Source organism: Epinephelus lanceolatus, chromosome 22, assembly GCF_041903045.1.
Source record: "Epinephelus lanceolatus isolate andai-2023 chromosome 22, ASM4190304v1, whole genome shotgun sequence".
NCBI lineage: Eukaryota > Metazoa > Chordata > Actinopteri > Perciformes > Serranidae > Epinephelus > Epinephelus lanceolatus.
Window position 1 is genome coordinate 14,880,043 of NC_135755.1, and position 20,822 is coordinate 14,900,864.

At 44.7% G+C, this 20,822-nt stretch overlaps 36 non-coding genes across 36 annotated transcripts; all 36 read left to right on the forward strand.

The window, feature by feature from the left end:
- Window positions 1–1,096: 1,096 nt before the first annotated feature.
- Window positions 1,097–1,170, forward strand: trnan-guu (transfer RNA asparagine (anticodon GUU)). Its single transcript has one exon. It is a non-coding gene; the product is annotated as a tRNA-Asn (tRNA).
- A 327-nt stretch (window positions 1,171–1,497) lies between these two features.
- Window positions 1,498–1,571, forward strand: trnan-guu (transfer RNA asparagine (anticodon GUU)). Its single transcript has one exon. It is a non-coding gene; the product is annotated as a tRNA-Asn (tRNA).
- Window positions 1,572–1,894: 323 nt separating this feature from the next.
- On the forward strand, window positions 1,895–1,968 carry trnan-guu (transfer RNA asparagine (anticodon GUU)). Its single transcript has one exon. It is a non-coding gene; the product is annotated as a tRNA-Asn (tRNA).
- A 723-nt stretch (window positions 1,969–2,691) lies between these two features.
- trnan-guu (transfer RNA asparagine (anticodon GUU)) lies at window positions 2,692–2,765 on the forward strand. The gene has a single exon. It is a non-coding gene; the product is annotated as a tRNA-Asn (tRNA).
- A 323-nt stretch (window positions 2,766–3,088) lies between these two features.
- On the forward strand, window positions 3,089–3,162 carry trnan-guu (transfer RNA asparagine (anticodon GUU)). The gene has a single exon. It is a non-coding gene; the product is annotated as a tRNA-Asn (tRNA).
- Window positions 3,163–3,886: 724 nt separating this feature from the next.
- trnan-guu (transfer RNA asparagine (anticodon GUU)) lies at window positions 3,887–3,960 on the forward strand. Its single transcript has one exon. It is a non-coding gene; the product is annotated as a tRNA-Asn (tRNA).
- A 1,116-nt stretch (window positions 3,961–5,076) lies between these two features.
- Window positions 5,077–5,150, forward strand: trnan-guu (transfer RNA asparagine (anticodon GUU)). Its single transcript has one exon. It is a non-coding gene; the product is annotated as a tRNA-Asn (tRNA).
- Window positions 5,151–5,474: 324 nt separating this feature from the next.
- trnan-guu (transfer RNA asparagine (anticodon GUU)) lies at window positions 5,475–5,548 on the forward strand. The gene has a single exon. It is a non-coding gene; the product is annotated as a tRNA-Asn (tRNA).
- Window positions 5,549–5,878: 330 nt separating this feature from the next.
- On the forward strand, window positions 5,879–5,952 carry trnan-guu (transfer RNA asparagine (anticodon GUU)). The gene has a single exon. It is a non-coding gene; the product is annotated as a tRNA-Asn (tRNA).
- Window positions 5,953–6,677: 725 nt separating this feature from the next.
- Window positions 6,678–6,751, forward strand: trnan-guu (transfer RNA asparagine (anticodon GUU)). The gene has a single exon. It is a non-coding gene; the product is annotated as a tRNA-Asn (tRNA).
- A 719-nt stretch (window positions 6,752–7,470) lies between these two features.
- On the forward strand, window positions 7,471–7,544 carry trnan-guu (transfer RNA asparagine (anticodon GUU)). The gene has a single exon. It is a non-coding gene; the product is annotated as a tRNA-Asn (tRNA).
- Window positions 7,545–7,867: 323 nt separating this feature from the next.
- trnan-guu (transfer RNA asparagine (anticodon GUU)) lies at window positions 7,868–7,941 on the forward strand. Its single transcript has one exon. It is a non-coding gene; the product is annotated as a tRNA-Asn (tRNA).
- A 724-nt stretch (window positions 7,942–8,665) lies between these two features.
- On the forward strand, window positions 8,666–8,739 carry trnan-guu (transfer RNA asparagine (anticodon GUU)). Its single transcript has one exon. It is a non-coding gene; the product is annotated as a tRNA-Asn (tRNA).
- A 325-nt stretch (window positions 8,740–9,064) lies between these two features.
- trnan-guu (transfer RNA asparagine (anticodon GUU)) lies at window positions 9,065–9,138 on the forward strand. Its single transcript has one exon. It is a non-coding gene; the product is annotated as a tRNA-Asn (tRNA).
- Window positions 9,139–9,463: 325 nt separating this feature from the next.
- On the forward strand, window positions 9,464–9,537 carry trnan-guu (transfer RNA asparagine (anticodon GUU)). Its single transcript has one exon. It is a non-coding gene; the product is annotated as a tRNA-Asn (tRNA).
- A 324-nt stretch (window positions 9,538–9,861) lies between these two features.
- On the forward strand, window positions 9,862–9,935 carry trnan-guu (transfer RNA asparagine (anticodon GUU)). The gene has a single exon. It is a non-coding gene; the product is annotated as a tRNA-Asn (tRNA).
- A 325-nt stretch (window positions 9,936–10,260) lies between these two features.
- On the forward strand, window positions 10,261–10,334 carry trnan-guu (transfer RNA asparagine (anticodon GUU)). Its single transcript has one exon. It is a non-coding gene; the product is annotated as a tRNA-Asn (tRNA).
- Window positions 10,335–11,057: 723 nt separating this feature from the next.
- trnan-guu (transfer RNA asparagine (anticodon GUU)) lies at window positions 11,058–11,131 on the forward strand. Its single transcript has one exon. It is a non-coding gene; the product is annotated as a tRNA-Asn (tRNA).
- Window positions 11,132–11,454: 323 nt separating this feature from the next.
- trnan-guu (transfer RNA asparagine (anticodon GUU)) lies at window positions 11,455–11,528 on the forward strand. The gene has a single exon. It is a non-coding gene; the product is annotated as a tRNA-Asn (tRNA).
- A 324-nt stretch (window positions 11,529–11,852) lies between these two features.
- trnan-guu (transfer RNA asparagine (anticodon GUU)) lies at window positions 11,853–11,926 on the forward strand. The gene has a single exon. It is a non-coding gene; the product is annotated as a tRNA-Asn (tRNA).
- A 325-nt stretch (window positions 11,927–12,251) lies between these two features.
- trnan-guu (transfer RNA asparagine (anticodon GUU)) lies at window positions 12,252–12,325 on the forward strand. The gene has a single exon. It is a non-coding gene; the product is annotated as a tRNA-Asn (tRNA).
- A 723-nt stretch (window positions 12,326–13,048) lies between these two features.
- trnan-guu (transfer RNA asparagine (anticodon GUU)) lies at window positions 13,049–13,122 on the forward strand. The gene has a single exon. It is a non-coding gene; the product is annotated as a tRNA-Asn (tRNA).
- A 323-nt stretch (window positions 13,123–13,445) lies between these two features.
- trnan-guu (transfer RNA asparagine (anticodon GUU)) lies at window positions 13,446–13,519 on the forward strand. Its single transcript has one exon. It is a non-coding gene; the product is annotated as a tRNA-Asn (tRNA).
- A 324-nt stretch (window positions 13,520–13,843) lies between these two features.
- trnan-guu (transfer RNA asparagine (anticodon GUU)) lies at window positions 13,844–13,917 on the forward strand. Its single transcript has one exon. It is a non-coding gene; the product is annotated as a tRNA-Asn (tRNA).
- A 325-nt stretch (window positions 13,918–14,242) lies between these two features.
- trnan-guu (transfer RNA asparagine (anticodon GUU)) lies at window positions 14,243–14,316 on the forward strand. The gene has a single exon. It is a non-coding gene; the product is annotated as a tRNA-Asn (tRNA).
- A 323-nt stretch (window positions 14,317–14,639) lies between these two features.
- Window positions 14,640–14,713, forward strand: trnan-guu (transfer RNA asparagine (anticodon GUU)). The gene has a single exon. It is a non-coding gene; the product is annotated as a tRNA-Asn (tRNA).
- Window positions 14,714–15,039: 326 nt separating this feature from the next.
- trnan-guu (transfer RNA asparagine (anticodon GUU)) lies at window positions 15,040–15,113 on the forward strand. Its single transcript has one exon. It is a non-coding gene; the product is annotated as a tRNA-Asn (tRNA).
- Window positions 15,114–15,436: 323 nt separating this feature from the next.
- trnan-guu (transfer RNA asparagine (anticodon GUU)) lies at window positions 15,437–15,510 on the forward strand. The gene has a single exon. It is a non-coding gene; the product is annotated as a tRNA-Asn (tRNA).
- A 720-nt stretch (window positions 15,511–16,230) lies between these two features.
- On the forward strand, window positions 16,231–16,304 carry trnan-guu (transfer RNA asparagine (anticodon GUU)). The gene has a single exon. It is a non-coding gene; the product is annotated as a tRNA-Asn (tRNA).
- A 327-nt stretch (window positions 16,305–16,631) lies between these two features.
- On the forward strand, window positions 16,632–16,705 carry trnan-guu (transfer RNA asparagine (anticodon GUU)). The gene has a single exon. It is a non-coding gene; the product is annotated as a tRNA-Asn (tRNA).
- A 323-nt stretch (window positions 16,706–17,028) lies between these two features.
- trnan-guu (transfer RNA asparagine (anticodon GUU)) lies at window positions 17,029–17,102 on the forward strand. Its single transcript has one exon. It is a non-coding gene; the product is annotated as a tRNA-Asn (tRNA).
- Window positions 17,103–17,826: 724 nt separating this feature from the next.
- Window positions 17,827–17,900, forward strand: trnan-guu (transfer RNA asparagine (anticodon GUU)). Its single transcript has one exon. It is a non-coding gene; the product is annotated as a tRNA-Asn (tRNA).
- Window positions 17,901–18,624: 724 nt separating this feature from the next.
- On the forward strand, window positions 18,625–18,698 carry trnan-guu (transfer RNA asparagine (anticodon GUU)). The gene has a single exon. It is a non-coding gene; the product is annotated as a tRNA-Asn (tRNA).
- A 324-nt stretch (window positions 18,699–19,022) lies between these two features.
- trnan-guu (transfer RNA asparagine (anticodon GUU)) lies at window positions 19,023–19,096 on the forward strand. The gene has a single exon. It is a non-coding gene; the product is annotated as a tRNA-Asn (tRNA).
- A 323-nt stretch (window positions 19,097–19,419) lies between these two features.
- On the forward strand, window positions 19,420–19,493 carry trnan-guu (transfer RNA asparagine (anticodon GUU)). Its single transcript has one exon. It is a non-coding gene; the product is annotated as a tRNA-Asn (tRNA).
- A 326-nt stretch (window positions 19,494–19,819) lies between these two features.
- On the forward strand, window positions 19,820–19,893 carry trnan-guu (transfer RNA asparagine (anticodon GUU)). Its single transcript has one exon. It is a non-coding gene; the product is annotated as a tRNA-Asn (tRNA).
- The last annotated feature ends 929 nt before the right edge of the window (window positions 19,894–20,822 follow it).

The following is a 20,822-nucleotide window of genomic DNA, read 5'->3' on the forward strand; positions in this document are numbered from 1 at the left end:
CTCCCTTCATGAATGAAAAACCAGTGTGCAGCGTCTCATGAAACCAGCAGAAAAACAATGAAGACAAACCATCACTTGCAGTATGTCCTTGTATACTGAAAACAAAGAGGTTTCAAAGAGAGTGTTTAGTTCAAATACAGGAGGTAAGAATATAAAGCCACATCACTTTCATTAGATCTGCCTATGGTCACTTCCACTTTTCAAAGAAGTAAGGCCTACATAACCAGGCTGACATCTTGAATTGGACAGCAAATGCAAGTGGGTGGGCCTTGCTCGTGGAGGCCCCGCCCATTCCACACCTGTGTCTGTGGCGCAATCGGTTAGCGCGTTCGGCTGTTAACCGAAAGGTTGGTGATTCAAGCCCACCCAGGGACGTTTTCTGCTGGGAAAAAACAGCTCCCTTCATAAATGAAAAACCACTGTGCAGCTTCTCTCACGAAACCAGCAGAAAAACAATGAAGACAAACCATCACTTGCAGTATGTCCTTGTATACTGAAAACAAATAGGTTTCAAGGTGAGTATTCAGTTCAAATACAGGGGATAAGAATATAAAGCCCCATAACTTTCATTAGATCTGCCTATGGTCCCTTCCACTTTTCAAAGAAGTAAGGCCTACATAACCAGGCTGACATCTTGAATTGGACAGCAAATGCAAGTGGGTGGGGTTTGCTGGTGGAGGCCCCGCCCATTCCACAACTGTCTCTGTTGCGCATTCGGTTAGCACGTTCGGCTGTTAACCGAAAGGTTGGTGGTTCAAGCCCACCCAGGGACGTTTTCTCCTAAAAAAACAGCTCCCTTCATGAATAAAAAGACCGGGGTGCAGCTTCTCTCACGAAACCAGCAGAAAAACAATGAAGACAAACCATCACTTGCAGTATGTCCTTGTATACTGAAAACAAAGAGGTTTCAAAGTGAGTAGTTAGTTCAAATACAGGTGGTAAGAATATAAAGCCCCATCACTTTCATTAGATCTGCCTATGGTCCCTTCCACTTCTCAAAGAAGTAAGGCCTACATCACCAGGCTGACATCTTGAATTGGACAGCAAATGCAAGTGGGTGGGGTTTGCTGGTGGAGGCCCCGCCCATTCCACAACTGTCTCTGTGGCGCATTCGGTTAGCGCGTTCGGCTGTTAACCGAAAGGTTGGTGGTTCAAGCCCACCCAGGGACGTTTTCTCCTGAAAAAAACAAGCTCCCTTCATAAATGAAAAACCAGTGTGCAGCATCTGTCACAAAACCAGCAGAGAAAAAATTAAGACAAACCATCACTTCCTGTGTGTCCTTGTATACTAAAAACAAATAAGTTTCAAAGTGAGTATTCAGTTCAAATACAGGGGTTAAGAATATAAAACCCCATCACTTTCATTAGATCTCCCTATGGTCACTTCCATTTTAAAAAAAAAAAAACAGGGCTACATCACCAGGCTGACATCTGGAAATGGACAGCAAATACAAGTGGGTGGGGCTTGCTGACTGAGGCCCCACCCCTTCCACAGCTGTCTCTGTGGCGCAATCGGTTAGCGCGTTCGGCTGTTAACCGAAAGGTTGGTGGTTCAAGCCCACCCAGGGACGTTTTCTGCTGAAAAAACAGCTTCCTTCATGAATGAAAAAAGCAGTGTGCAGCTTCTCTCACGAAACCAGCAGAGAAAAAATTAAGACAAACCATCACTTGCAGTATGTCCTTGTATACTAAAAACAAATAGGTTTCAAAGTGAGTATTCAGTTCAAATACAGGGGGTAAGAATATAAAGCCCCATCACTTTCATTACATCTGCCTATGGTCGCTTCCATTTTTCAAAGAAGTAAGGCCTACATAACCAGGCTGACATCTTGAATTGGACAGCAAATGCAAGTGGGTGGGGCTTGCTGACTGAAGCCCCGCCCCATCAACAGCTGTCTCTGTAGCGCAATCGGTTAGCGCGTTCGGCTGTTAACCGAAAGGTTGGTGGTTCAAGCCCACCCAGGGACGTTTTCTGCTGAAAAAACAAGCTCCCTTCATGAATGAAAAACCAGTGTGCAGCTTCTCTCATGAAACCAGCAGAAAAACAATGAAGACAAACCATCACTTGCAGTATGTCCTTGTATACTGAAAACAAATAGGTTTCAAAGTGAGTATTGAGTTCAAATACAGGGGATGAGAATATAAAGCCACATCACTTTAATTAGATCTGCCTATGGTCCCTTCCACTTTTCAAAGAAGTAAGGCCTACATAACCAAGCTGACATCTTGAATTGGACAGCAAATGCAAGTGGGTGGGGTTTGCTGGTGGAGGCCCCGCCCATTCCACAACTGTCTCTGTGGCGCATTCGGTTAGCGTGTTCGGCTGTTAACCGAAAGGTTGGTGGTTCAAGCCCACCCAGGGACGTTTTCTCCTGAAAAAAACAAGCTCCCTTCATACATGAAAAACCAGTGTGCAGCATCTGTCACAAAACCAGCAGAGAAAAAATTAAGACAAACCATCACTTCCGGTGTGTCCTTGTATACTAAAAACAAATAAGTTTCAAAGTGAGTATTCAATTCAAATACAGGGGTTAAGAATATAAAACCCCATCACTTCCTTTAGATCTGCCTATGGTCGCTTCCATTTTTCAAAAAAAAAAATAAGGCTACATCACCAGGCTGACATCTTGAAATGGACAGCAAATGCAAGTGGGTGGGGCTTGCTGACTGAGGCCCCACCCCTTCCTAGCTGTCTCTGTGGCGCAATCGGTTAGCGCGTTCGGCTGTTAACCGAAAGGTTGGTGGTTCAAGCCCACCCAGGGACGTTTTCTGCTGAAAAAACAGCTTCCTTCATGAATGAAAAAAGCAGTGTGCAGCTTCTCTCACGAAAGCAGCAGAGAAAAAATTAAGACAAACCATCACTTGCAGTATGTCCTTGTATACTAAAAACAAATAGGTTTCAAAGTGAGTATTCAGTTCAAATACAGGGGGTAAGACTATAAAGCCCCATCACTTTCATTACATCTGCCTATGGTCGCTTCCAATTTTCAAAGAAGTAAGGCCTACATAACCAGGCTGACATCTTGAATTGGACAGCAAATGCAAGTGGGTGGGGCTTGCTCGTGGAGGCCCCGCCCATTCAACAACTGTCTCTGTGGCGCAATCGGTTAGCGCGTTCGACTGTTAACCGAAAGGTTGGTGGTTCAAGCCCACCCAGGGACGTTTTCTGCTGGGAAAAAACAGCTGCCTTCATAAATGAAAAACCACTGTGCAGCTTCTCTTACGAAACCAGCAGAAAAACAATGAAGACAAACCATCACTTGCAGTATGTCCTTGTATACTGAAAACAAATAGGTTTCAAAGTGAGTATTGAGTTCAAATACAGGGGATGAGAATATAAAGCCCCATCACTTTCATTAGATCTGCCTATGGTCCCTTCCACTTTTCAAAGAAGTAAGGCCTACATAACCAGGCTGACATCTTGAATTGGACAGCAAATGCAAGTGGGTGGGGTTTGCTGGTGGAAGCCCCGCCCATTCCACAACTGTCTCTGTGGCGCATTGGGTTAGCGCGTTCGGCTGTTAACCGAAAGGTTGGTGGTTCAAGCCCACCCAGGGACGTTTTCTCCTGAAAAAAACAAGCTCCCTTCATAAATGAAAAACCAGTGTGCAGCATCTGTCACAAAACCAGCAGAGAAAAAATTAAGACAAACCATCACTTCCGGTGTGTCCTTGTAGACTAAAAACAAATAAGTTTCAAAGTGAGTATTGAGTTCAAATACAGGGGTTAAGAATATAAAGCCCCATCACTTTCTTTAGATCTGCCTATGGTCGCTTCCATTTTTTCAAAAAAAAACGGGGCTACATCACCAGGCTGACATCTTGAAATGGACAGCAAATGCAAGTGGGTGGGGCTTGCTGACTGAGGCCCCACCCTTTCTACAGCTGTCTCTGTGGCGCAATTGGTTAGCGCGTTCGGCTGTTAACCGAAAGGTTGGTGGTTCAAGCCCACCCAGGGACGTTTTCTGCTGAAAAAACAAGCTCCCTTCATGAATGAAAAACCAGTGTGCAGCGTCTCATGAAACCAGCAGAAAAACAATGAAGACAAACCATCACTTGCAGTATGTCCTTGTATACTGAAAAGAAATAGGTTTCAAAGGGAGTGTTTAGTTCAAATACAGGAGGTAAGAATATAAAGCCACATCACTTTCATTAGATCTGCCTATGGTCACTTCCACTTTTCAAAGAAGTAAGGCCTACATAACCAGGCTGACATCTTGAATTGGACAGCAAATGCAAGTGGGTGGGCCTTGCTCGTGGAGGCCCCGCCCATTCCACACCTGTGTCTGTGGCGCAATCGGTTAGCGCGTTCGGCTGTTAACCGAAAGGTTGGTGATTCAAGCCCACCCAGGGACGTTTTCTGCTGGGAAATAACAGCTCCCTTCATAAATGAAAAACCACTGTGCAGCTTCTCTCATGAAACCAGCAGAAAAACAATGAAGACAAACCATCACTTGCAGTATGTCCTTGTATACTGAAAACAAATAGGTTTCAAAGTGAGTATTCAGTTCAAATACAGGGGATAAGAATATAAAGCCCCATCACTTTCATTAGATCTGCCTATGGTCCCTTCCACTTTTCAAAGAAGTAAGGCCTACATAACCAGGCTGACATCTTGAATTGGACAGCAAATGCAAGTGGGTGGGGTTTGCTGGTGGAGGCCCCGCCCATTCCACAACTGTCTCTGTGGCGCATTCGGTTAGCACGTTCGGCTGTTAACCGAAAGGTTGGTGGTTCAAGCCCACCCAGGGACGTTTTCTCCTAAAAAAACAGCTCCCTTCATGAATAAAAAGACCGGGGTGCAGCTTCTCTCACGAAACCAGCAGAAAAATAATGAAGACAAACCATCACTTGCAGTATGTCCTTGTATACTGAAAACAAATAGGTTTCAAAGTGAGTAGTTAGTTCAAATACAGGGGGTAAGAATATAAAGCCCCATCACTTTCATTAGATCTGCCTATGGTCGCTTCCACTTTTCAAAGAAGTAAGGCCTACATAACCAGGCTGACATCTTGAATTGGACAGCAAATGCAAGTGGGTGGGGCTTGCTGGTGGAGGCCCCGCCCACTCCACAACTGTCTCTGTGGCGCAATCGGTTAGCGCGTTCGGCTGTTAACTGAAAGGTTGGTGGTTCAAGCCCACCCAGAGACGTTTTCTCCTGAAAAAAACAAGCTCCCTTCATAAATGAAAAACCAGTGTGCAGCATCTGTCACAAAACCAGCAGAGAAAAAATTAAGACAAACCATCACTTGCAGTATGTCCTTTTATACTAAAAACAAATAGGTTTCAAAGTGAGTATTCAGTTCAAATACAGGGAGTAAGAATATAAAGCCCCATCACTTCCATTAGATCTGCCTATGGTCGCTTCCACTTTTCAAAGAAGTAAGGCCTACATAACCAGGCTGACATCTTGAATTGGACAGCAAATGCAAGTGGGTGGGGTTTGCTGGTGGAGGCCCCGCCCATTCCAAAACTGTCTCTGTGGCGCAATCGGTTAGCGCGTTCGGCTGTTAACCGAAAGGTTGGTGGTTCAAGCCCACCCAGGGACGTTTTCTCCTGAAAAAAACAAGCCCTCTTCATAAATGAAAAACCAGTGTGCAGCATCTGTCACAAAACCAGCAGAGAAAAAATTAAGACAAACCATCACTTGCAGTATGTCCTTGTATACTAAAAACAAGTAGGTTTCAAAGTGAGTATTCAGTTCAAATACAGGGATTAAGAATATAAAGCCCCATCACTTCCATTAGATCTGCCTATGGTTGCTTCCATTTTTTTTTTTTTTTTAAAAAAGGCCTACATCACCAGGCTGACATCTTGAATTGGACAGCAAATGCAAGTGGGTGGGGCTTGCTGACTGAAGCCCCGCCCCGTCAACAGCTGTCTCTGTAGCGCAATCGGTTAGCGCGTTCGGCTGTTAACCGAAAGGTTGGTGGTTCAAGCCCACCCAGGGACGTTTTCTGCTGAAAAAACAAGCTCCCTTCATGAATGAAAAACCAGTGTGCAGCTTCTCTCATGAAACCAGCAGAAAAACAATGAAGACAAACCATCACTTGCAGTATGTCCTTGTATACTGAAAACAAATAGGTTTCAAAGTGAGTATTCAGTTCAAATACAGGGGGTAAGAATATAAAGCCCCATCACTTTCATTAGATCTGCCTATGATCACTTCCATTTTTGAAAAAAGCAAGGACTACATCACCAGGCTGACATCTTGAATTGGACAGCAAATGCAAGTGGGTGGGGCTTGCTGGTGGGGGCCACGCCCATTCCACAATTGTGTCTGTGGCGCAATCGGTTAGCGCGTTCGGCTGTTAACCCAAAGGTTGGTGGTTCAAGCCCACCCAGGGACGTTTTCTCCTGAAAAAAACAAGCTCCCTTCATAAATGAAAAACCAGTGTGCAGCATCTGTCACAAAACCAGCAGAGAAAAAATTAAGACAAACCATCACTTCCTGTGTGTCCTTGCATACTTAAAACAAATAAGTTTCAAAGTGAGTATTCAGTTCAAATACAGAGAGTAAGAATATAAAGCCCCATCACTTCCTTTAGATCTGCCTATGGTCGCTTCCATTTTTTAAAAAAAAAAAAAAGGGCTACATCACCAAGCTGACATCTTGAAATGGACAGCAAATGCAAGTGGGTGGGGCTTGCTGACTGAGGCCCCGCCCCTTCTACAGCTGTCTCTGTGGCGCAATTGGTTAGCGCGTTCGGCTGTTAACTGAAAGGTTGGTGGTTCAAGCCCACCCAGGGACGTTTTCTGCTGAAAAAACAAGCTCCCTTCATGAATGAAAAACCAGTGTGCAGCGTCTCATGAAACCAGCAGAAAAACAATGAAGACAAACCATCACTTGCAGTATGTCCTTGTATACTGAAAAGAAATAGGTTTCAAAGGGAGTGTTTAGTTCAAATACAGAAGGTAAGAATATAAAGCCACATCACTTTCATTAGATCTGCCTATGGTCACTTCCACTTTTCAAAGAAGTAAGGCCTACATAACCAGGCTGACATCTTGAATTGGACAGCAAATGCAAGTGGGTGGGGCTTGCTCGTGGAGGCCCCGCCCATTCCACACCTGTGTCTGTGGCGCAATCGGTTAGCGCGTTCGGCTGTTAACCGAAAGGTTGGTGATTCAAGCCCACCCAGGGACGTTTTCTGCTGGGAAAAAACAGCTCCCTTCATAAACGAAAAACCACTGTGCAGCTTCTCTCACGAAATCAGCAGAAAAACAATGAAGATAAACCGTCACTTGCAGTATGTCCTTGTATACTGAAAACAAATAGGTTTCAAAGTGAGTATTCAGTTCAAATACAGGGGATAAGAATATAAAGCCCCATCACTTTCATTAGATCTGCCTATGGTCCCTTCCACTTTTCAAAGAAGTAAGGCCTACATAACCAGGCTGACATCTTGAATTGGACAGCAAATGCAAGTGGGTGGGGCTTGCTGACTGAGGCCCCACCCCTTCCACAGCTGTCTCTGTGGCGCAATCGGTTAGCGCGTTCGGCTGTTAACCGAAAGGTTGGTGGTTCAAGCCCACCCAGGGACGTTTTCTGCTGAAAAAACAGCTTCCTTCATGAATGAAAAAAGCAGTGTGCAGCTTCTCTCACGAAACCAGCAGAGAAAAAATTAAGACAAACCATCACTTGCAGTATGTCCTTGTATACTAAAAACAAATAGGTTTCAAAGTGAGTATTCAGTTCAAATACAGGGGGTAAGAATATAAAGCCCCATCACTTTCATTACATCTGCCTATGGTCGCTTCCATTTTTCAAAGAAGTAAGGCCTACATAACCAGGCTGACATCTTGAATTGGACAGCAAATGCAAGTGGGTGGGGTTTGCTGACTGAAGCCCCGCCCCATCAACAGCTGTCTCTGTAGCGCAATCGGTTAGCGCGTTCGGCTGTTAACCGAAAGGTTGGTGGTTCAAGCCCACCCAGGGACGTTTTCTGCTGAAAAAACAAGCTCCCTTCATGAATGAAAAACCAGTGTGCAGCTTCTCTCATGAAACCAGCAGAAAAACAATGAAGACAAACCATCACTTGCAGTATGTCCTTGTATACTGAAAACAAATAGGTTTCAAAGTGAGTATTCAGTTCAAATACAGGGGGTAAGAATATAAAGCCCCATCACTTTCATTAGATCTGCCTATGATCACTTCCATTTTTGAAAAAAGCAAGGACTACATCACCAGGCTGACATCTTGAATTGGACAGCAAATGCAAGTGGGTGGGGCTTGCTGGTGGGGGCCCCGCCCATTCCACAATTGTGTCTGTGGCGCAATCGGTTAGCGCGTTCGGCTGTTAACCCAAAGGTTGGTGGTTCAAGCCCACCCAGGGACGTTTTCTCCTGAAAAAAACAAGCTCCCTTCATAAATGAAAAACCAGTGTGCAGCATCTGTCACAAAACCAGCAGAGAAAAAATTAAGACAAACCATCACTTGCAGTATGTCCTTGCATACTTAAAACAAATAAGTTTCAAAGTGAGTATTCAGTTCAAATACAGAGAGTAAGAATATAAAGCCCCATCACTTTCTTTAGATCTGCCTATGGTCGCTTCCATTTTAAAAAAAAAAGAAAAGGGCTACATCACCAGGCTGACATCTTGAAATGGACAGCAAATGCAAGTGGGTGGGGCTTGCTGACTGAGGCCCCGCCCCTTCTACAGTTGTCTCTGTGGCGCAATTGGTTAGCGCGTTCGGCTGTTAACCGAAAGGTTGGTGGTTCAAGCCCACCCAGGGACGTTTTCTGCTGAAAAAAACAACTCCCTTCATGAATAAAAAAACCAGCGTGCAGCTTCTCTCACGAAACCAGCAGAAAAATAATGAAGACAAACCATTACTTGCAATATGTCCTTGTATTCTAAAAAACAAATAGGTTTCAAAGTGAGTATTCAGTTCAAATACAGGGGGTAAGAATATAAAGCCCCATCACTTCCTTTAGATCTGCCTATGGTCGCTTCCATTTTTCAAAAAAGCAAGGCCTACATCACCAGACTGACATCTTGCAGTGGACAGCAAATGCAAGTGGGTGGGGCTTACCGGTGGAGGCCCCGCCCATTCCACACCTGTCTCTGTGGCGCAATCGGTTAGCGCGTTCGGCTGTTAACCAAAAGGTTGGTGGTTCAAGCCCACCCAGGGACGTTTTCTCCTGAAAAAACAACCTCCCTTCATAAATGAAAAACCAGTGCGCAGCATCTGTCACAAAACCAGCAGAGTAAAAATTAAGACAAACCATCACTTGCAGTATGTCCTTGTATACTTAAAACAAATAGGTTTCAAAGTGAGTATTCAGTTCAAATACAGGGAGTAAGAATGTAAAGCCCCATCACTTATATTAGATCTGCCTATGGTCGCTTCCATTTTTTAAAAAAAAAACAGTGCTACATCACCAGGCTGACATCTTGAATTGGACAGCAAATGCAAGTGGGTGGGGCTTGCTGACTGAGGCCCCGCCCTTTCCACAGCTGTCTCTGTGGCGCAATTGGTTAGCGCGTTCGGCTGTTAACCGAAAGGTTGGTGGTTCAAGCCCACCCAGGGACGTTTTCTCCTGAAAAAAACAAGCTCCCTTCATAAATGAAAAACCAGTGTGCAGCATCTGTCACAAAACCAGCAGAGAAAAAATTAAGACAAACCATCACTTCCGGTGTGTCCTTGGATACTAAAAACAAATAAGTTTCAAAGTGAGTATTCAGTTCAAATACAGGGGGTAAGAATATAAAGCCCCATCACTTCCTTTAGATCTGCCTATGGTCGCTTCCATTTTTCAAAAAAGCAAGGCCTACATCACCAAGCTGACATCTTGCAGTGGACAGCAAATGCAAGTGGGTGGGGCTTACCGGTGGAGGCCCCGCCCATTCCACACCTGTCTCTGTGGCGCAATCGGTTAGCGCGTTCGGCTGTTAACTGAAAGGTTGGTGGTTCAAGCCCACCCAGGGACGTTTTCTCCTGAAAAAACAAGCTCCCTTCATAAATGAAAAACCAGTGCGCAGCATCTGTCACAAAACCAGCAGAGTAAAAATTAAGACAAACCATCACTTGCAGTATGTCCTTGTATACTAAAAACAAATAGGTTTCAAAGTGAGTGTTCAGTTCAAATACAGGGAGTAAGAATATAAAGCCCCATCACTTATATTAGATCTGCCTATGGTCGCTTCCATTTTTTTAAATAAAAACAGTGCTACATCACCAGACTGACATCTTGAATTGGACAGCAAATGCAAGTGGGTGGGGCTTGCTGACTGAGGCCCCGCCCACTCCACAGCTGTCTCTGTGGCGCAATTGGTTAGCGCGTTCGGCTGTTAACCGAAAGGTTGGTGGTTCAAGCCCACCCAGGGACGTTTTCTGCTGAAAAAACAAGCTCCCTTCATTAATGAAAAACCAGTGTGCAGCTTCTCTCACGAAACCAGCAGAAAAACAATGAAGACAAACCATCACTTGCAGTATGTCCTTGTATACTGAAAACAAATAGGTTTCAAAGTGAGTATTCAGTTCAAATACAGGAGGTAAGAATACAAAGCCTCATCACTTCCTTTAGATCTGCCTATGATCGCTTCCACTTTTCAAAGAAGTAAGGCCTACATCACCAGGCTGACATCTTGAATTGGACAGCAAATGCAAGTGGGTGGGGCTTGCTGACTGAGGCCCCGCCCCTTCCACAGCTGTCTCTGTGGCGCAATCGGTTAGCACGTTCGGCTGTTAACCGAAAGGTTGGTGGTTCAAGCCCACCCAGGGACGTTTTCTCCTGAAAAAAACAAGCTCCCTTCATAAATGAAAAACCAGTGTGCAGCATCTGTCACAAAATCAGCAGAGAAAAAATTAAGACAAACCATCACTTGCAGTATGTCCTTGTATACTAAAAACAAATAGATTTCAAGGTGACTATTCAGTTCAAATACAGGGAGTAAGAATATAAAGCCCCATCACTTTCATTAGATCTGCCTATGGTCGCTTTCATTTTTTAAAAAAAAAACAGGGCTACATCACCAGGCTGACATCTTGAAATGGACAGCAAATGCAAGTGGGTGGGGCTTGCTGACTGAGGCCCCACCTCTTCCTCAGCTGTCTCTGTGGCGCAATCGGTTAGCGCGTTCGGCTGTTAACCGAAAGGTTGGTGGTTCAAGCCCACCCAGGGACGTTTTCTGCTGAAAAAACAAGCTCCCTTCATTAATGAAAAACCAGTGTGCAGCTTCTCTCACGAAACCAGCAGAAAAACAATGAAGACAAACCATCACTTGCAGTATGTCCTCGTATACTGAAAATAAATAGGTTTCAAAGTGAGTATTCAGTTCAAATACAGGAGGTAAGAACATAAAGCCCCATCACTTCCTTTAGATCTGCCTATGATCGCTTCCACTTTTCAAAGAAGTAAGGCCTACATCACCAGGCTGACATCTTGAATTGGACAGCAAATGCAAGTGGGTGGGGCTTGCTGACTGAGGCCCCGCCCTTTCCACAGCTGTCTCTGTGGCGCAATTGGTTAGCGCGTTCGGCTGTTAACCGAAAGGTTGGTGGTTCAAGCCCACCCAGGGACGTTTTCTCCTGAAAAAAACAAGCTCCCTTCATAAATGAAAAACCAGTGTGCAGCATCTGTCACAAAACCAGCAGAGAAAAAATTAAGACAAACCATCACTTCCGGTGTGTCCTTGGATACTAAAAACAAATAAGTTTCAAAGTGAGTATTCAGTTCAAATACAGGGGGTAAGAATATAAAGCCCCATCACTTCCTTTAGATCTGCCTATGGTCGCTTCCATTTTTCAAAAAAGCAAGGCCTACATCACCAAGCTGACATCTTGCAGTGGACAGCAAATGCAAGTGGGTGGGGCTTACCGGTGGAGGCCCCGCCCATTCCACACCTGTCTCTGTGGCGCAATCGGTTAGCGCGTTCGGCTGTTAACTGAAAGGTTGGTGGTTCAAGCCCACCCAGGGACGTTTTCTCCTGAAAAAACAAGCTCCCTTCATAAATGAAAAACCAGTGCGCAGCATCTGTCACAAAACCAGCAGAGTAAAAATTAAGACAAACCATCACTTGCAGTATGTCCTTGTATACTAAAAACAAATAGGTTTCAAAGTGAGTGTTCAGTTCAAATACAGGGAGTAAGAATATAAAGCCCCATCACTTATATTAGATCTGCCTATGGTCGCTTCCATTTTTTTAAAAAAAAACAGTGCTACATCACCAGACTGACATCTTGAAATGGACAGCAAATGCAAGTGGGTGGGGCTTGCTGACTGAGGCCCCGCCCTTTCCACAGCTGTCTCTGTGGCGCAATTGGTTAGCGCGTTCGGCTGTTAACCGAAAGGTTGGTGGTTCAAGCCCACCCAGGGACGTTTTCTGCTGAAAAAACAAGCTCCCTTCATTAATGAAAAACCAGTGTGCAGCTTCTCTCACGAAACCAGCAGAAAAACAATGAAGACAAACCATCACTTGCAGTATGTCCTTGTATACTGAAAACAAATAGGTTTCAAAGTGAGTATTCAGTTCAAATACAGGAGGTAAGAATACAAAGCCTCATCACTTCCTTTAGATCTGCCTATGATCGCTTCCACTTTTCAAAGAAGTAAGGCCTACATCACCAGGCTGACATCTTGAATTGGACAGCAAATGCAAGTGGGTGGGGCTTGCTGACTGAGGCCCCGCCCCTTCCACAGCTGTCTCTGTGGCGCAATCGGTTAGCACGTTCGGCTGTTAACCGAAAGGTTGGTGGTTCAAGCCCACCCAGGGACGTTTTCTCCTGAAAAAAACAAGCTCCCTTCATAAATGAAAAACCAGTGTGCAGCATCTGTCACAAAATCAGCAGAGAAAAAATTAAGACAAACCATCACTTGCAGTATGTCCTTGTATACTAAAAACAAATAGATTTCAAGGTGACTATTCAGTTCAAATACAGGGAGTAAGAATATAAAGCCCCATCACTTTCATTAGATCTGCCTATGGTCGCTTTCATTTTTTAAAAAAAAAACAGGGCTACATCACCAGGCTGACATCTTGAAATGGACAGCAAATGCAAGTGGGTGGGGCTTGCTGACTGAGGCCCCACCTCTTCCTCAGCTGTCTCTGTGGCGCAATCGGTTAGCGCGTTCGGCTGTTAACCGAAAGGTTGGTGGTTCAAGCCCACCCAGGGACGTTTTCTGCTGAAAAAACAAGCTCCCTTCATTAATGAAAAACCAGTGTGCAGCTTCTCTCACGAAACCAGCAGAAAAACAATGAAGACAAACCATCACTTGCAGTATGTCCTCGTATACTGAAAATAAATAGGTTTCAAAGTGAGTATTCAGTTCAAATACAGGAGGTAAGAACATAAAGCCCCATCACTTCCTTTAGATCTGCCTATGATCGCTTCCACTTTTCAAAGAAGTAAGGCCTACATCACCAGGCTGACATCTTGAATTGGACAGCAAATGCAAGTGGGTGGGGCTTGCTGACTGAGGCCCCGCCCTTTCCACAGCTGTCTCTGTGGCGCAATTGGTTAGCGCGTTCGGCTGTTAACCGAAAGGTTGGTGGTTCAAGCCCACCCAGGGACGTTTTCTCCTGAAAAAAACAAGCTCCCTTCATAAATGAAAAACCAGTGTGCAGCATCTGTCACAAAACCAGCAGAGAAAAAATTAAGACAAACCATCACTTCCGGTGTGTCCTTGGATACTAAAAACAAATAAGTTTCAAAGTGAGTATTCAGTTCAAATACAGGGGGTAAGAATATAAAGCCCCATCACTTCCTTTAGATCTGCCTATGGTCGCTTCCATTTTTCAAAAAAGCAAGGCCTACATCACCAAGCTGACATCTTGCAGTGGACAGCAAATGCAAGTGGGTGGGGCTTACCGGTGGAGGCCCCGCCCATTCCACACCTGTCTCTGTGGCGCAATCGGTTAGCGCGTTCGGCTGTTAACTGAAAGGTTGGTGGTTCAAGCCCACCCAGGGACGTTTTCTCCTGAAAAAACAAGCTCCCTTCATAAATGAAAAACCAGTGCGCAGCATCTGTCACAAAACCAGCAGAGTAAAAATTAAGACAAACCATCACTTGCAGTATGTCCTTGTATACTAAAAACAAATAGGTTTCAAAGTGAGTGTTCAGTTCAAATACAGGGAGTAAGAATATAAAGCCCCATCACTTATATTAGATCTGCCTATGGTCGCTTCCATTTTTTTAAAAAAAAACAGTGCTACATCACCAGACTGACATCTTGAAATGGACAGCAAATGCAAGTGGGTGGGGCTTGCTGACTGAGGCCCCGCCCTTTCCACAGCTGTCTCTGTGGCGCAATTGGTTAGCGCGTTCGGCTGTTAACCGAAAGGTTGGTGGTTCAAGCCCACCCAGGGACGTTTTCTGCTGAAAAAACAAGCTCCCTTCATTAATGAAAAACCAGTGTGCAGCTTCTCTCACGAAACCAGCAGAAAAACAATGAAGACAAACCATCACTTGCAGTATGTCCTTGTATACTGAAAACAAATAGGTTTCAAAGTGAGTATTCAGTTCAAATACAGGAGGTAAGAATACAAAGCCTCATCACTTCCTTTAGATCTGCCTATGATCGCTTCCACTTTTCAAAGAAGTAAGGCCTACATCACCAGGCTGACATCTTGAATTGGACAGCAAATGCAAGTGGGTGGGGCTTGCTGACTGAGGCCCCGCCCCTTCCACAGCTGTCTCTGTGGCGCAATCGGTTAGCACGTTCGGCTGTTAACCGAAAGGTTGGTGGTTCAAGCCCACCCAGGGACGTTTTCTCCTGAAAAAAACAAGCTCCCTTCATAAATGAAAAACCAGTGTGCAGCATCTGTCACAAAATCAGCAGAGAAAAAATTAAGACAAACCATCACTTGCAGTATGTCCTTGTATACTAAAAACAAATAGATTTCAAGGTGACTATTCAGTTCAAATACAGGGAGTAAGAATATAAAGCCCCATCACTTTCATTAGATCTGCCTATGGTCGCTTTCATTTTTTAAAAAAAAAACAGGGCTACATCACCAGGCTGACATCTTGAAATGGACAGCAAATGCAAGTGGGTGGGGCTTGCTGACTGAGGCCCCACCTCTTCCTCAGCTGTCTCTGTGGCGCAATCGGTTAGCGCGTTCGGCTGTTAACCGAAAGGTTGGTGGTTCAAGCCCACCCAGGGACGTTTTCTGCTGAAAAAACAAGCTCCCTTCATTAATGAAAAACCAGTGTGCAGCTTCTCTCACGAAACCAGCAGAAAAACAATGAAGACAAACCATCACTTGCAGTATGTCCTCGTATACTGAAAATAAATAGGTTTCAAAGTGAGTATTCAGTTCAAATACAGGAGGTAAGAACATAAAGCCCCATCACTTCCTTTAGATCTGCCTATGATCGCTTCCACTTTTCAAAGAAGTAAGGCCTACATCACCAGGCTGACATCTTGAATTGGACAGCAAATGCAAGTGGGTGGGGCTTGCTGACTGAGGCCCCGCCCTTTCCACAGCTGTCTCTGTGGCGCAATCGGTTAGCGCGTTCGGCTGTTAACCGAAAGGTTGGTGGTTCAAGCCCACCCAGGGACGTTTTCTGCTGAAAAAACAAGCTCCCTTCATGAATGAAAAACCAGTGTGCAGCTTCTCTCATGAAACCAGCAGAAAAACAATGAAGACAAACCATCACTTGCAGTATGTCCTTGTATACTGAAAACAAATAAGTTTCAAAGTGAGAAATTAGTTCAAATAGAGGGGATAAGAATATAAAGCCCCATCACTTTCATTAGATCTGCCTATGATCGCGTCCATTTTTTAAAAAAGCAAGGCCTACATCACCAGGCTGACATCTTGAATTGGACAGCAAATGCAAGTGGGTGGGGTTTGCTGGTGGAGGCCCCGCCCATTCCACAACTGTCTCTGTTGCGCATTCGGTTAGCACGTTCGGCTGTTAACCGAAAGGTTGGTGGTTCAAGCCCACCCAGGGACGTTTTCTCCTAAAAAAACAGCTCCCTTCATGAATAAAAAGACCGGGGTGCAGCTTCTCTCATGAAAACAGCAGAAAAACAATGAAGACAAACCATCACTTGCAGTATGTCCTTGTATACTGAAAACAAAGAGGTTTCAAAGTGAGTAGTTAGTTCAAATACAGGTGGTAAGAATATAAAGCCCCATCACTTTCATTAGATCTGCCTATGGTCCCTTCCACTTCTCAAAGAAGTAAGGCCTACATCACCAGGCTGACATCTTGAATTGGACAGCAAATGCAAGTGGGTGGGGTTTGCTGGTGGAGGCCCCGCCCATTCCACAACTGTCTCTGTGGCGCATTCGGTTAGCGCGTTCGGCTGTTAACCGAAAGGTTGGTGGTTCAAGCCCACCCAGGGACGTTTTCTCCTGAAAAAAACAAGCTCCCTTCATAAATGAAAAACCAGTGTGCAGCATCTGTCACAAAACCAGCAGAGAAAAAATTAAGACAAACCATCACTTCCTGTGTGTCCTTGTATACTAAAAACAAATAAGTTTCAAAGTGAGTATTCAGTTCAAATACAGGGATTAAGAATATAAAACCCCATCACTTTCATTAGATCTGCCTATGGTCACTTCCATTTTAAAAAAAAAAAAACAGGGCTACATCACCAGGCTGACATCTGGAAATGGACAGCAAATACAAGTGGGTGGGGCTTGCTGACTGAGGCCCCACCCCTTCCACAGCTGTCTCTGTGGCGCAATCGGTTAGCGCGTTCGGCTGTTAACCGAAAGGTTGGTGGTTCAAGCCCACCCAGGGACGTTTTCTGCTGAAAAAACAGCTTCCTTCATGAATGAAAAAAGCAGTGTGCAGCTTCTCTCACGAAACCAGCAGAGAAAAAATTAAGACAAACCATCACTTGCAGTATGTCCTTGTATACTAAAAACAAATAGGTTTCAAAGTGAGTATTCAGTTCAAATACAGGGGGTAAGAATATAAAGCCCCATCACTTTCATTACATCTGCCTATGGTCGCTTCCATTTTTCAAAGAAGTAAGGCCTACATAACCAGGCTGACATCTTGAATTGGACAGCAAATGCAAGTGGGTGGGGCTTGCTGACTGAAGCCCCGCCCCATCAACAGCTGTCTCTGTAGCGCAATCGGTTAGCGCGTTCGGCTGTTAACCGAAAGGTTGGTGGTTCAAGCCCACCCAGGGACGTTTTCTGCTGAAAAAACAAGCTCCCTTCATGAATGAAAAACCAGTGTGCAGCTTCTCTCATGAAACCAGCAGAAAAACAATGAAGACAAACCATCACTTGCAGTATGTCCTTGTATACTGAAAACAAATAGGTTTCAAAGTGAGTATTCAGTTCAAATACAGGGAGTAAGAATATAAAGCCCCATCACTTTCATTAGATCTGCCTATGATCACTTCCATTTTTGAAAAAAGCAAGGACTACATCACCAGGCTGACATCTTGAATTGGACAGCAAATGCAAGTGGGTGGGGCTTGCTGGTGGAGGCCCCGCCCATTCCACAATTGTGTCTGTGGCGCAATCGGTTAGCGCGTTCGGCTGTTAACCCAAAGGTTGGTGGTTCAAGCCCACCCAGGGACGTTTTCTCCTTAAAAAAACAAGCTCCCTTCATAAATGAAAAACCAGTGTGCAGCATCTGTCACAAAACCAGCAGAGAAAAAATTAAGACAAACCATCACTTCCTGTGTGTCCTTGCATACTTAAAACAAATAAGTTTCAAAGTGAGTATTCAGTTCAAATACAGAGAGTAAGAATATAAAGCCCCATCACTTCCTTTAGATCTGCCTATGGTCGCTTCCATTTTTTTAAAAAAAAAAAAGGGCTACATCACCAGACTGACATCTTGAAATGGACAGCAAATGCAAGTGGGTGGGGCTTGCTGACTGAGGCCCCGCCCCTTCTACAGCTGTCTCTGTGGCGCAATTGGTTAGCGCGTTCGGCTGTTAACCGAAAGGTTGGTGGTTCAAGCCCACCCAGGGACGTTTTCTGCTGAAAAAAACAGCTCCCTTCATGAATAAAAAAACCAGCGTGCAGCTTCTCTCACGAAACCAGCAGAAAAATAATGAAGACAAACCATCACTTGCAATATGTCCTTGTATTCTAAAAAACAAATAGGTTTCAAAGTGAGTATTCAGTTCAAATACAGGGGATAAGAATATAAAGCCCCATCACTTCCTTTAGATCTGCCTATGGTCGCTTCCATTTTTCAAAAAAGCAAGGCCTACATCACCAGGCTGACATCTTGCAGTGGACAGCAAATGCAAGTGGGTGGGGCTTACCGGTGGAGGCCCCGCCCATTCCACACCTGTCTCTGTGGCGCAATCGGTTAGCGCGTTCGGCTGTTAACCCAAAGGTTGGTGGTTCAAGCCCACCCAGGGACGTTTTCTCCTGAAAAAACAATCTCCCTTCATGAATGAAAAACTAGTGTGCAGCATCTGTCACAAAACCAGCAGAGTAAAAATTAAGACAAACCATCACTTGCAGTATGTCCTTGTATACTTAAAACAAATAGGTTTCAAAGTGAGTATTCAGTTCAAATACAGGGAGTAAGAATATAAAGCCCCATCACTTATATTAGATCTGCCTATGGTCGCTTCCATTTTTAAAAAAAAAAACAGTGCTACATCACCAGGCTGACATCTTGAATTGGACAGCAAATGCAAGTGGGTGGGGCTTGCTGACTGAGGCCCCGCCCTTTCCACAGCTGTCTCTGTGGCGCAATTGGTTAGCGCGTTCGGCTGTTAACCGAAAGGTTGGTGGTTCAAGCCCACCCAGGGACGTTTTCTCCTGAAAAAAACAAGCTCCCTTCATAAATGAAAAACCAGTGTGCAGCATCTGTCACAAAACCAGCAGAGAAAAAATTAAGACAAACCATCACTTCCGGTGTGTCCTTGTATACTAAAAACAAATAAGTTTCAAAGTGAGTATTCAGTTCAAATACAGGGGGTAAGAATATAAAGCCCCATCACTTCCTTTAGATCTGCCTATGGTCGCTTCCATTTTTCAAAACAGCAAGGCCTACATCACCAGGCTGACATCTTGCAGTGGACAGCAAATGCAAGTGGGTGGGGCTTACCGGTGGAGGCCCCGCCCATTCCACACCTGTCTCTGTGGCGCAATCGGTTAGCGCGTTCGGCTGTTAACCGAAAGGTTGGTGGTTCAAGCCCACCCAGGGACGTTTTCTCCTGAAAAAACAACCTCCCTTCATAAATGAAAAACCAGTGCGCAGCATCTGTCACAAAACCAGCAGAGTAAAAATTAAGACAAACCATCACTTGCAGTATGTCCTTGTATACTAAAAACAAATAGGTTTCAAAGTGAGTGTTCAGTTCAAATACAGGGAGTAAGAATATAAAGCCCCATCACTTTCATTAGATCTGCCTATGGTCGCTTCCACTTTTCAAAGAAGTAAGGCCTACATAACCAGGCTGACATCTTGAATTGGACAGCAAATGCAAGTGGGTGGGGTTTGCTGGTGGAGGCCCCGCCCATTCCAAAACTGTCTCTGTGGCGCAATCGGTTAGCGCGTTCGGCTGTTAACCGAAAGGTTGGTGGTTCAAGCCCACCCAGGGACGTTTTCTGCTGAATAAACAAGCTCCCTTCATGAATGAAAAACCAGTGTGCAGCTTCTCTCATGAAACCAGCAGAGTAAAAATTAAGACAAACCATCACTTGCAGTATGTCCTTGTATACTAAAAACAAATAGATTTCAAAGTGAGTATTCAGTTCAAATACAGAGAGTAAGAATATAAAGCCCCATCACTTCCTTTAGATCTGCCTATGATCGCTTCCATTTTTCAAAAAAAAAAATAGGTCTACATCACCAGGCTGACATCTTGAAATGGACAGCAAATGCAAGTGGGTGGGGCTTGCTGGTGGAGGCCCCGCCCACTCCACAACTGTCTCTGTGGCGCAATCGGTTAGCGCGTTCGGCTGTTAACCGAAAGGTTGGTGGTTCAAGCCCACCCAGGGACGTTTTCTCCTGAAAAAAACAAGCTCCCTTCATAAATGAAAAACCAGTGTGCAGCATCTGTCACAAAACCAGCAGAGAAAAAATTAAGACAAACCATCACTTGCAGTATGTCCTTGTATACTAAAAACAAAGAGGTTTCAAAGTGAGTATTTAGTTAAAATACAGGGGATAAGAATATAAAGCCCCATCACTTTCATTAGATCTGCCTATGGTCGCTTCCACTTTTCAAAGAAGTAAGGCCTACATAACCAAGCTGACATCTTGAATTGGACAGCAAATGCAAGTGGGTGGGGTTTGCTGGTGGAGGCCCCACCCATTCCACAACTGTCTCTGTGGCGCATTCGGTTAGCGTGTTCGGCTGTTAACCGAAAGGTTGGTGGTTCAAGCCCACCCAGGGACGTTTTCTCCTGAAAAAAACAAGCTCCCTTCATACATGAAAAACCAGTGTGCAGCATCTGTCACAAAACCAGCAGAGAAAAAATTAAGACACACCATCACTTCCGGTGTGTCCTTGTATACTAAAAACAAATAAGTTTCAAAGTGAGTATTCAATTCAAATACAGGGGTTAAGAATATAAAACCCCATCACTTCCTTTAGATCTGCCTATGGTCGCTTCCATTTTTCAAAAAAAAAAATAGGGCTACATCACCAGGCTGACATCTTGAAATGGACAGCAAATGCAAGTGGGTGGGGCTTGCTGACTGAGGCCCCACCCCTTCCTAGCTGTCTCTGTGGCGCAATCGGTTGGCGTTCGGCTGTTAACCGAAAGGTTGGTGGTTCAAGCCCACCCAGGGACGTTTTCTGCTGAAAAAACAGCTTCCTTCATGAATGGAAAAAGCAGTGTGCAGCTTCTCTCACGAAACCAGCAGAGAAAAAATTAAGACAAACCATCACTTGCAGTATGTCCTTGTATACTAAAAAGAAATAGGT